The following is a 13,260-nucleotide window of genomic DNA, read 5'->3' on the forward strand; positions in this document are numbered from 1 at the left end:
ATGTCAAAGAGAAAAATATAATGCCCACTTTCCTGATATTTGTTCGAGGTTTTGGATATATCTTTGAATTCGACTCGTCCTCACGCTCTATTAATTCATGATCTCGCTTCCCAATCCTGCTCTTTTGCTTCCTCGATCTCGAACTTTGAAATCTCGCTTTTAGTTTCCTTTCCTTGGTTATGGAAGGCTAAGGATGTTGAAAGAGTTAGGGGCCTTTAGGAAAGATGAAATGGCTTTTTACTCCTTGGTGGTGGAAAAAGGAACCTTAGAGATGAAAAGGGTAAAAAGAGGGTGCTGATGTGGCTTTTTTAAAGGTCTAGAGACGTTAGATGATGTGGCTTTTTTCAAAGGTTGATAATCCTTTGATTGACATGGCTTTCTCTATGTAGGTTTGCACAATGATGGAAATCTACAGAGTGCACTCTATGAAATGACCGCGGCTTTCGTCTTCTTCCATATACAGCACCAAGGCATGTATGCACATCCACCAAAGCCCAGATGGGAGTTCTTGTCCACTGCCTACACCACGCAAACACATTATGTAGAGACAAATAGCCGTCTTCATTCTTCCTTTACAAGAACACAAACTATAGTAGGCAGGAAAGGATTGAAGGCTCGTCCACAGCTGTTCGTTATCATCTGTCTGCATTGGATTGAAGGTGGATTCCCGTTTAAGTTCTGCTCCAACTTTTCTTACGATTTACAAGTGCTTGGTTGAAAATCTTGACTAGAACCCAATGAGAGTGCTCTCAACGAAAGCAAGAATGGAAGAGGGAGAGAGAGAAACAGAGAGCCACATAAGTTTTGGTGGGTGCAGAACCACCCTAATCTTCTTTTTCATTCATTTATATATGTGTTTGAGTATTGTACATATCCGGGGTAAGGGCACAGTGACCTTTAACCCCCACAACCTCCCACTTAAAGGACAATGTGCCTTTAAGGGAGAACAACCAGTGAGCATACTATCCAATGCCCATTAATACACGATAATACTCAAACCGCTGACTAGGTAGACTCTTCGTCAGCATATCTGCAGGGTTATCATCTGTATGAACCTTGACAAGTCTATGCGCTTGTCCTCAAGTACCTCCCTAATGAAATGGTACCTGACCTCAATGTGTTTGGTCTTTGCATGAAAGACCGGATTTCGTGCTAGCTGAATAGCACTCATGGAATCACTATGCAATGTCGGTACACCTGTATGAATCCCCAAATCTCCCACTAGCCGATCAAGCCATATAGCCTACTTACAACCCTCTGTGGCTGCAACATACTCAGCCTCTGTGCTAGACAAAGCAATGCACTTCTGTGCACGAGACATCCACGACACTGCACCACCTGCAAAGGTGAACACATAACCAGAAGTGAATCTCCTACTATCCACATGCCCTGCATAGTTTGAATCTGTGTACCCAAGTACATGCATGTCTCCTCTACCAAAGCAAATGCACATCTCCTTGGTACCCTTCATGTACCTCATGATGCACTTAACTACCTCCCAATGCCTCTTTCCTGGATTAGCCATATACCGGCTAACAACTCCCACTGCAAATGCAATGTCTGGTCTAGTAGCTATCATAACATACATAAGACTCCCAACCGCTGATGCATAAGGAACCTTGGCCATCATGGCCCTCTCTTCATCTGATTTGGGACTATCTGTATGACTCAGTTTCACATATGGAGGCAATGGAGTACTCATTGCCTTCCCCCCCTCCATATTGAAACGCTGCAATACTTTTGTAACATACTCCTTCTGTGAAAGCCCAAGGAGTTTACTACTCCGATTATGCATGATGTGCGTACCAAGAATATGACCTGCAAGTCCCAAATCCTTCATATCAAAGGCCTCATGTAGCTTGGCCTTTAATGCATCTAGCTCATAAAACACTTATTTCATTAATTTTGGACTTGTCAATGTACAAATTCATTTTTACATATACTTTTGGACTAGTTTTCAGATAAAATTTAAGAAAAACCCAATCTTTAAAGCACGTATAAAAACATAAAAACAAGCATTGTTTAATATATTTTTTAAGGACATGAAACTGAAATTATAAAATTTAATGCAGCCTAGATAAGTTACATGAAAAAATAGAATTCAGCAGTTGTAAACTCTCTTAATATTTAATGGTGTTAATAAACACCTTCAAAAGTCACAGTATTAAAGAAACTCACCATATTTATAATAGAATTTGACAAACACCAAAAGTTACAATAAGCCTGAGATAAGTTACACAAAAAAGAGTGGTTTACAAAAAAAAGAGTGGTTCAGTAATTGTAAACTCTCTTAATATTTATAATAGTGTTTAGGAAACACTTTCAAAAGTTACAAGTGGAAGTAGCAAACTCTCACAATATTTATAAAGGTGTTGAAAAACACCAAAAGTTACAATAAGACTCTCATTGGAAGGCAAATCTATTTTCAAGACTATAGCCTAAATTCAACCCATTCAAGAGCTGAGCTCATCTCATCCTCATCGATGTAGTTAAAATTATAGAAGAGAAGGATTGATGAATTTTCTATTTTCAAGCCTTTAGCCTAAATTCAACCCATTCAAGAGCTGAGCTCATCTCATCCTCATCGATGTAGTTAAAATTATAGAAGAGAAGTAAGGATTGATGAATTTTCTCCTGCATAACACTTTGTTTATTCCGAATGGCTTGCACTTCCTGGGGTGGAAATCTTCGATAACAAGCCACACGCGAAGATATCTCACTTTGAAAGTCTATCAGCTCTCTCCTATATGACTGCAATTTATCTATTTCAATAGTAGCCATACTTATTTTTCTTTTCTCTTCCTTCTCTAAGCCCTTCTAACAAGCAAAGTCATCCTTCTCGTACTGGGTTAATGGAGCTGGATTTTGCTTTCTCTCCTCTCTCTTTCCTTGGTTCTCGGCAATCCATACTTTGATGCTGCTAATGGCTTGCTCGACAGAATCGATTACCTTAAAAAGATCCATAAAAACGAGAGGAGGAAGGTAACGAGAGTGAGGAAGGTAACTAGAGGAGGTAAGGCAAGATGAAAGGAGTATGCTTGAGAAGAGGAGGTAAGGCTGCAGGCAAGATGGAAGGAGCAAGCTTGAGGAGAGGAGTAAGGTAAGAAGAGCAAAGTGGAAGAAGTGTTTGCTGCAGGTGAGATATAGAAGATGAACGAGAGGAGGAAGGTAACGAGAGTGAGGAAGGTAACTAGAGGAGGTAAGGCAAGATGAAAGGAGTATGCTTGAGAAGAGGAGGTAAGGCTGCAGTTAAGATGGAAGGAGCAAGCTTGAGGAGAGGAGTAAGGTAAGAAGAGCAAAGTGGAAGAAGTGTTTGCTGCGGGTGAGATATAGAAGACAAACGACTACTAGTCGATTTATAGAACTACAGACTCATAATGTGGGATGAAAGATTCAGAATAAAGAATTGATAGAGGCTGAGATAACTAGATTATCTGAAGTAACAGATGCAAGACCGTAATGCGAGACATGTGAGACATGTAAGATAGTGAGTACATTGAAATCTATAAAATAAAATGATGGGATGCAAGACCGTAATGCGAGACATTTGAGACATGTAAGACAATGATCAGTACATTGAAATCTATAAAATAAAATGATGGAACACAAGAATGATATAATTATTAGAATCTCATCATGAGATATTTTTTTAATATAATATAAGTTAGACTTACTGATGCAAGACCGTAATGCGAGACATGTGAGATGATAGATTTTGAGTACATTGAAATCTATAAAATAAAGTGATGGAACATAAGAATGATATAATTATTAGATTCTCATCATAAGATATTTATTGTATATAATAAATCAGACTTTCAAACCAATTTCATAAATTTAGAGAGGTGAGTTGTTCATTGAGTGAAGTAAAAAATAAAAGACCATAAATGTGAGAGACACATGAGATGATAGATTTTGAATCGGTTTAAATCTATGAAATAAAGTGATTGAAGACAAGAATAATATAAAGTTTGGAATTAATAGTCTCAAACAATGGGTTGCTGACTAGGGAGCAAGGAGAGATGCAAGAATTCGACAAGGCTCTCCACTCACATGGATGGAGAGAGAGAAATTCGATGCACAAAGGCGAATAGAGAGGGAGGAGACTCAGAAGATAGCAGAGAGCGAAAGACTTTTACAATGTATTATAAAAGCACGACAAGATCTCTTGGACTTCTTAAGCGACCTACGTTATCGAAGCACTTGGTATGGCCGATTTGATTGGGATGCTGAAAGAACAATAAAGGCCTCCCAAAGAGATTATAAAGAAACAATCTATGGCTATTTGAATTTCTTCCTTCATTGTAATTATGTTGACGATACGGAAGTGGAGTCCGTGGAAGATTGGATTGTTGAGAAGATAAGAGATACTAATGATGAGATCTTCTAGTGTGATCTCGGCCTTTTTGAATTTCTTCCTTCATTGCAATTACGTTGACAATATGGAAGTGGAGTCCGTGGAAGATTGGATTGTTGAGAAGATAAGAGATACTAATGATGAGATCTTCTAGTGTGATCTCGGCCTCTGTGGCCTGTCCATCATGATTGCTTGAATTTCTTCCTTCATTGTAATTATGTTGAGGATATGGATGTGGAGTCTGCGGCCTGTCCATCATGATTGCTTGAATTTCTTCCTTCATTGTAATTATGTTGAGGATATGGACGTGGAGTCTATGGAAGATTGGATTATTGAGAAGATAAAAGATACTAATTATGAGATCTTCTAGTGTGATCTTGGCCTCTATGGCTTGTAATAGTTTTGTATTCTCTGCAACAAGTCTGGTAGGGCTCAGTAGATCATATTAGAATTGCTAATACAATTTATTTTTTTAGAATTGCTAATACAATAATAATACAAATTGAATAAATATCATAAGTAAATATCTTAATGTATTGTAACATTTAACATAAGTTTAAAAAACACTATCATTAGTCAATACAAACAAGATAAAATTCTTCAAGGACTCATGTTTCTTTCTACATGTTTTACAATTGAATAGAGTCTGATGAGTCCTCTTGAGGCTATGATTCTCTAAGAGTACATTGAGTCTCTACTCCTTATGTGGATGGTGTACATTGAGATTCTACTTCTGGTGGAATCGAGATAGACTTAATCTCTTCCTCCTTTGCAAGATGTGATGTTGTAGCACATTGAGTCTCTACTTCTTGTGTAGGAAGAATGCATTGAGTCTCTAATTCAAGTGGAGACTGTAATGCTTCTACTTGAGGCTGTGATGCAGGAGACTGAATTGTCTCTTGTTTTTCTTTGGCTCCCTCAGGTTCTTCATTGAGTCCATCATGTTGTTTCCCAATGGTAGCAGCTAGGTAGTGAACAGTCTTAGCAATAAAATCTTGTAGCTCGAGCTTTGTATATGCTTCTATTGAGACATGTTCAAAAATTTCATTGAGGAACAACATGAAGTTGTAGGCAATTCTCCACCCACTACTAAACTTGTCTTTCTGCTCCATTGCGAGGCGTGTCTAGAAATTTGGTTGGTCTTGATGCTCCCTGATTTTCATAATCGCAGAAACTAACTTGTTTGCAGACCTGTCCATCATGACATATGACAACGTGAATTTGTGTAGTAAATAGTAAGATGCATGTTCATAATGATATGATAAAAGAACACTTACTTGAACACCCCGTGAAAGCCTGTAAATGAATTGACAAACCAACAATGGTTGTCATCAAGATCTCATACTATTAGGCTCCAATGTGAGCTACATCACCAATAAAGAGCGATAAGATTTATCACAATATTAAGTATTAATTGACACAATATTATAAATAAAAGAGTAAAAGAAAGATTGAGACGATACTTACTTCTCATAATATGGCATAAAGACAACTAGCATGCCATCCAAGTCTAAAGGTTGTAGCATTGAACAAACATTATCTACTGTCTTCTTGGTATCAGTAAGTACAGCTGAAAGGAGAGAATCGAGCATACACACGCGATTTTGTACTGATCTAGGAAAGTGAGATATAACTATACTGCAGCAATAAATAAACAAATGTTAGAAGCAGATTGAATCAAATGATTGAAGTATCAAGCCAAGAGATGTTCATATCAAACCTAAGGATGGCCATCATGACTTTGTCATTAGCCTCTTTCAAAGGGTTGGAGAGGATTGTAACTTCCTCGCTACCAAAAGTCAAAACACGAGGTTGCTTACTAATGATAACCCTAACCTCAAAAGAGCTCCCCATTTCATCCAATACAACGGTTACATTAGGACAACTTATGGGCGTAGCAACCAATGTTTCCTTTGGATGCTCCACCACGTCATTAATAAATGCCTTAATGATAGATGACATAAATGCATATAGATGCAAGTCTGTATATGTCGACAATGAGGTTTCACCGCTGCTCATTAAAAATTTGAGCAAGGAGCAAAAAGTAGTTATATCCAACTCTCCACCCACAACTGTGGTCATCATTCTGCTTCACTGCAGGGCATGTTACATACTCTATTTGATCTTCTAAGTCACCTTCCATTTGCATAAGTGCATCTATAGCACCTACCAACTTTCGAGCCGATCTACACATCAAAATAGAAAACATAAATGAATGTGCGCATTGCATAGGATGCATCTCATTGACGTAATTATGACACAAGTAGGTTATACTTACTCTGACACACTGCCATGGATAGATGCTATTGAATTGACAAAGAAACATTGCTTGGCTAAGATGTCCACAATTACCAAGCTCCAATGCAAGCTGCATTATTAATTAAGAATAATTATTATTTGATATAATCCTCCACAATGTAAGAGATAAGCTAGGTAGGGATTGATACTCACTCCTCGTGATATGCAGTAAAGATAACTTGCGCCACAGTCAAATCAATAGGTTGCAACCACTTAAAAACATCATCTATGGTCTTTTGCTTATTGCTAAGTACACTAGAAACAAGAGGATCGACCATATATGCACATCTCTGTATATATAGGGGAAGCTGTTCTAAAACCATACTGCAATAAAAAGAAAAGAATATTAGTTCATTTGATCCAATGGAAATACAAAAGCATAAAGTCAATAAAAAGTTTGTGTCAAACCTGAGGATGGCTATTATGACCTTGTCATTAACCTCTTTCTTGAAGTTTATAAGGATTGAAATGTCCTCTTCATCGAATAGAAAAGTAAGAGGTTGTTCTCGAACTTGAAACCTAACTTGAAATGACTTCTCCATTTGCTGCAAGGTATGATTATTTTCTAGAGTCATCCGATGGATAGCCAGAGCAGCTTTGCTTTCTTGAGATGAGCTTTCTATATTCTCTACTCCAGCTATGTCCTCCTCATCCTCCTTCTTTCCCTTCTCCTATAAAAGGATAAAATAATTATGAGATTCAAAATTTTAAATTAATTATAAATTTAAAAAGACCTTTAAATGAATAAAGAAAATTTAATATAAGTTTTCATACCTCTACATATCTTCGTGGTCTTTATCTGAGGCAAGGTCAGTGTCATATCCATCTTCTTCAGCTTCCTTACTATCACTGGTGTCCTCACTATCATATCCAGAGCTTTCAGCATTTTCATCATCTTTCTTGCTCTCATCATACATGACCATCTCTATGTCAGCATCCTCTTCATGTGAGATCGGACCTTTCTTATCATACTTTATTGTGAGAGAAGCCACGGTATCAAGGTATTCCAAGCAAGCAGGGCTCTCAATAATATTTACATGGTGTCCTTTTCTGATAAGAGCTTCAAACAAATGTCCCATTCGACACAATGTGACTTCCCATCCGGACGGCAGCAAAAATTCCATCATACTAATTAAAAGATCAGCACTTTTTGCTGGCCTTTCATAGTGATTTGCATTGTGATGGAGGGGACCTGGAGCTTCATGCTCTTCTAGCAGTAGTTGCAATCTCTTTGCATTCCCTCTTATGTTGTTCTATAAGGAGTGATCATTGTAAGGGCTCTTCATGCACAAGAAAAAGGTTTCAAGACACTGTATCTTGAGACTGCATTCTTTCTTGTCCCTTTTTCTTAAGTATATACCATTGTAAATCTTAAGCTCATTGCCATATTGTTTTTCTAGGGTAGCAGACATTTTTTCCTTGTCATCTTTATTAGCAAATATGACTATGTTACATAGTCCCACTCTACCAATGGTGGTATGTAATATTCTGTCAAGGAGTTGACGAATGTCATCCGGTGATATTTCATAGACAAAGAAAAGCTGAGGCCTCTCCCAAGCAGTGTCGTCGGACAAAAAATCATTCAAAGAAACTCCCTTGCACTCAACACTCTTTCCAGACTCTGAAATGAATTCATGTATGAAAAAAAAGCCCTTGTTCAAAGTTTTTTCTTTTCTGAGAGTGTGCTTATTGATGACTTTTTGTGCATATGCATACACATTTTCCGAAATGTCACTTGTCATAAAAGGAGTAATTTCAGATCCATCATCTTCTACCTTCACCCATTTATGTGCCCAAGCCTTCTGTTTAGCTGACGGTAAAGCTGATGCCATCTGCCTCACAATTCTATGATCAATTTTACATTGGCTAATTGGAATATTTTTTTCTGCCAACAAATATTCAATTGCACTCTTTACTGCATCACGCTTGACCTGTTGGATGACGCAATCTTCCATGCAATGATCTTTATCCTTTTTGCCAAAAAACCATTCTTTGGACATTAATTTCTCTACAGCAAGACTTGCGTATTTGTCTGGTAAGTTTCTTAGAGGCCTCCACATCCGAGCTGTCATCTCTTTTTTCTCAATCTTCTTTGCCTTGTCTTTAATCAATGATGGAGCCTCATATGTGACGTCTCCTTTCTCACATGCAAGACACACGTCTTTGATCTGATGAAAAACTTCATCACTATGGAAAAGTATGCTTGTGTAGTCTTGATACCTATCCCTTACTGTCTTAAAGCTTGTAATCACCTCTGCCCTTTCCTGCTTTCCCCTTGGTACAATGGCACTCAAGCATGTGTAGAAGTCAACAAGATTATCCGCTTCCACTTTAGTTGCAGTTCTTTTGAGAGTGGTCATAGGAGAATGAAAAGTTCTCCATATGGTCCTAGCTTTGAGCAACATCTCTAAAGTGGAGGTGATTTTTCGTAGTGCATAAATGTCATAATTAATTCTTTCCGATTCAATCAAATATTTTTTCTCGTTCTTGAAGATACAAATGCATGCAGAATAGTAGTGAAATTGAGGCACACTCACGAAGGTTTGATAAGTAATTTCTCCTTTGTTGTATGCCTCTCTAGAGCACTCATTACAAGCATAGGCATAGTGCTGACCATCTATTGCCTCAAATGTGCAATGAGCTAAGAAATTTCTCTTGGCATCCTTTATATGTCATTCTGGATCATTCACTGAACTCTGTCCTTCTTGAAGTGAGGGAACTTGTTTTCCGAGGAACTTAGTGAATTACATCTCAAAATCTATAGGCTAAGAGAAATTGATGGATTGAGTATAATCTCTCATGACTGGCCAAAATGCTCTTGGACAGAGTACCAAATTAGAAACAACTGGTTTTTTTCCATCAATCAAAGCTTGAAAAATCTTTTCAGCATAGACAATATCTAAGCTTCTACTATTGGTGAAGACACTTGCTTTGACCACCGTTGAAGCATGTATAACTTGAGTCTTCTAGCCCCATATATATCTTGGATCCTCATCTGTCACAGCCTCATTCAAGCGAAGATTTAGGTTCTTCATTGATAACATTTCTGCTTCTAGATCTGACTCCATTTCAAGACCCTCTGCATCCTCTTCGTGTTCTTCCTCTTCTCTTCTTTGCCCTTTCTTTGTATATGAACGACCTCTTTTTTGAGTTATAGGACTTGGAACTGTAGCTCGTGAAGTACTTGCCTTTTGCATTTGACATCGAGGTTTATTTTTTAGGGGCTCTATGTGAACTGCTTTAGATCGCCCTACTTCTTCTTCTATTGCCTCAACTTCAGGTATACTTAAGGGCTTCACTTGTTTTGTTATTCCATCAACTTCATGAGTTACACCATCTAAGTGAGTAATACCATGAACAAGAGATGTGTGTGCATGTCCTGTCTTATCTGATGCATGTCGTGTCTCACTCAATTCAATTTCCATTTGAGATGCATATGCATGTCCTGTATCATCTGATGCATGTCCTATCTCCACCAATTCAATTCCTGTCTTAGATGTAGATCCCTTGTAAGCATCCACGTGTACAAGACCCTCATCCAATGCTACAATGTGTTCTGTCTCATCCACTCCAGTTCCTCTCTCATTTGTATTACCATGAACCAGGTCTACATGGTGTGTCTCATCACTTCCTTTCTCATGTGTGGATTCTTGCACCTTAGGTCCCTCCAATGAAGTTGAACCTTGTTCAATGACACCCTGAAAGTATTCAAGGATAATCTTTGACTGCATTTTTCTTGCTTCCTCAATGGGAAATTCCTCCCACACATGTTGGAGGATCTCCAATGCAGGAACCAATTTAGGAAATCTAGGTGCTTTTGGCGGCGGCATCACAAAGTGCATTGCATCTTTCTTAGAAAGAAGAAACAATCTGTTGCTCATTCTTAACTTTGTGTAAATCATCATTGTACTGCTATCTTTTTCAATTTTTATTCCTAGTAAGGTGCCCCCTTGAATCAAATTGCTCTTTGAGAAAGATACATTTGATGCCCACTCATCTTTCTCCAACTCTCTCTTTGTCATCACTAGAATGAGATTTCCTTTACTTAATACCAAGGACCATGCTTTCTTTGTTGTGTCAATAACAGTCCAGTTTGTGAAGTCCTTTGGGGCATAAATTCTTCCATTGTATTTCAGTGTCATACCATTGACAAATGTTGTAGCCTCAAGATCCATCCTATATTAAAGCACAACACAAATTTTAGGTACTTTGACAAACCACAATTACTTTGATAAATCAAAAGTACAATGAGTCCCATTAATACACCTCAAGTTTTTATTCTTCCCAATCGTATAAGTGTTAATTTCATGCTTTGGGAATAGCCTAAAAGGCTTTACAAGGCTTAGACACATGCATAAATGTGAAAAAAATTAAGGATTTACAATGATCTCCGAATATAAATTTGAAGTCTGTCAGATATAAGTGCAAAATGCTCTGTCAACTCCCGCAACTGATATAAGTGTAAAATGCTCTGTCAACTCCCACAACTGGTACAAATATAATCTGCTATGTCTAGTCCCTTAACTGATTCAATTGTAATCTGTCATGTCCACTGATACAACTTTCAATCATCTTGAAAGTTTAAAAACCTTGATCATTGCTTAAATGGTAGGACTGACTCTAATTAGGAACTGAGTGTTAAACCGAATGTGAACGAATGGACTGACTCTAATTAGGAACTAGTCGGGAAATTTTGAGCATGGCTTTGATTGGTTTTTTTGGAGTTCTCTCCTCTAAGGACAAACTAATCTATGCTAATCTAGACTACACCAATCATCGAAGCGAAGAAAAGCAACAAATAATTTATTTTCCATTGTTCTTTTTAATATCCTTAGGTTGCGAATTAAAAGCAAAAAATAATCTATTTTCCATTATTCTTTTTAATACACTCAGGTTGCGATTTTAAAGAAGATAAAATTTATATTTTCAAAAACTAATTTACTTACAACTCATAAGAATTGAACATTCACATTAATAAGAAGTTAAAATCTTAATAAATTTGAATTTAAATAATAAAAACTACAAATTTAATTTGACTCCAAATCCTAAACCCTAAACCCTAAACCCTAAACCCAAATCCCTAAACCCTAAACCCTAACTCAAAACCTTAAAACCCTAAAACCTAACCCCAAAACCCTAAACCCTAAACCCAAACCTCAAAACCCTAAATCCTAAACCCTAAACCCAAACCTCAAAACCCTAAATCCTAAACCCTAAACCCAAACCCCCAAACCCTAAACCCTAACCCCCAAATCCTAAACCCTAATCCCTAAACCTTGAATCCCAAAACCTAAACCCTAAACCCTAAACGCTAACCCCCAAATACTAATGCCCTAAACACTAACCCCAAACCCAAACCCTAAACTGTAAACCCCTAAGCCCTAACCCCAAACCCTAAGCCTTGACTCCGAAACCCTAAACCCTCATCCCTAAACCTTAAACCCAAACCCCCAAACTCTTTTTTAATTCAAATTAATTTAACTTAATTCACAATCATAAGAAGTTTAAACTTTGACAAAGTAAATTCTTATTAGTTTGAAATCACAAAATTTGAAATATAAATAAATTCAATTTAACTTAAAGTTTATGAAAAAATAAAGTAAAATTAAGGAAATAAGACTTAAAATTTTGAAATCACAAAATTTGAAATATAAATAAATTCAATTTAACTTAAAGTTTATGAAAAAATAACATAAAATTAAGAAAATAAGACTTAGAATTAAAAATTTAATATTTACCTAGAAGAATATATTAATTCTCCCTAGAAAGAAATAAATTAAAGTAATAATAACGAATGTAAGTTAAACTACTTTTAAAATTTTAAAAAATGTAATAAAATTAAAATTATACTTTCTATATTCCAAAACAAAATGCATTTTTGTAAACTATATTTCAAAAAATTTAATTGAGAAATTAAACTAGTAAATTGAAAATGGAAGTGAAACTCATTTTAAATTAAAAAACAAAGGAAATTTTAAAATTCAAGTTTCCACAAGTTTTCCTTTTTGCACACGTTTGTCTTTTCACACTTTTCAAGTTTCCACACGTTTGTCTTTTCAAACACAAGGTTGTCTTTTATCACAATTTTCAAGTTTCCACACGTTTATCTTTTTAAACACAAGGATTCATAGTTTTAAAAAAGGCGGGAAATTTGAAATTCAAGTTTCCACACGTTTCTCTTTTCAAACACCAAGGTTTATAGTTTTGTTTGCTTAAGTTTCAACTAAATCACACACCAATCTCCTCTAATATGCCTCATTGATTGTAGCTCCCAAATTCTTCCATCAAAACATCTCTCCTTTATCTCTCCTTGATCATCGCCCACTCATTTCTCCTCCTCATTGGTAAGATTTTCTATATCTAATCGTACTTTCTCTTACGCCCTCCCTCTCTAAATTTTCATCTCTCGTCCATCTCTCGTCAATCTCTCTCATCTCCTCTCTTCTTCTTCTTCTCTCTCTCATGCTAGTACGCTTCTCTCTTCTTCTTGTCTCTCTCTCTCTCACTCTAGTATGCTTCTCTCTCTCTCGTCTCTCCTGTCCCTCTCTTTTTCTCTTCTCTCTCTCTCTCTTTCCTCTCCTTTTTATTTCCTCTCCCCTCTAGTC

This window comes from Dipteris shenzhenensis, chromosome 4, assembly GCF_047967505.1.
Source record: "Dipteris shenzhenensis isolate YYH24624 ecotype China chromosome 4, Dip_SZ_1.0, whole genome shotgun sequence".
Classification (NCBI taxonomy): Eukaryota; Viridiplantae; Streptophyta; class Polypodiopsida; order Gleicheniales; family Dipteridaceae; genus Dipteris; species Dipteris shenzhenensis.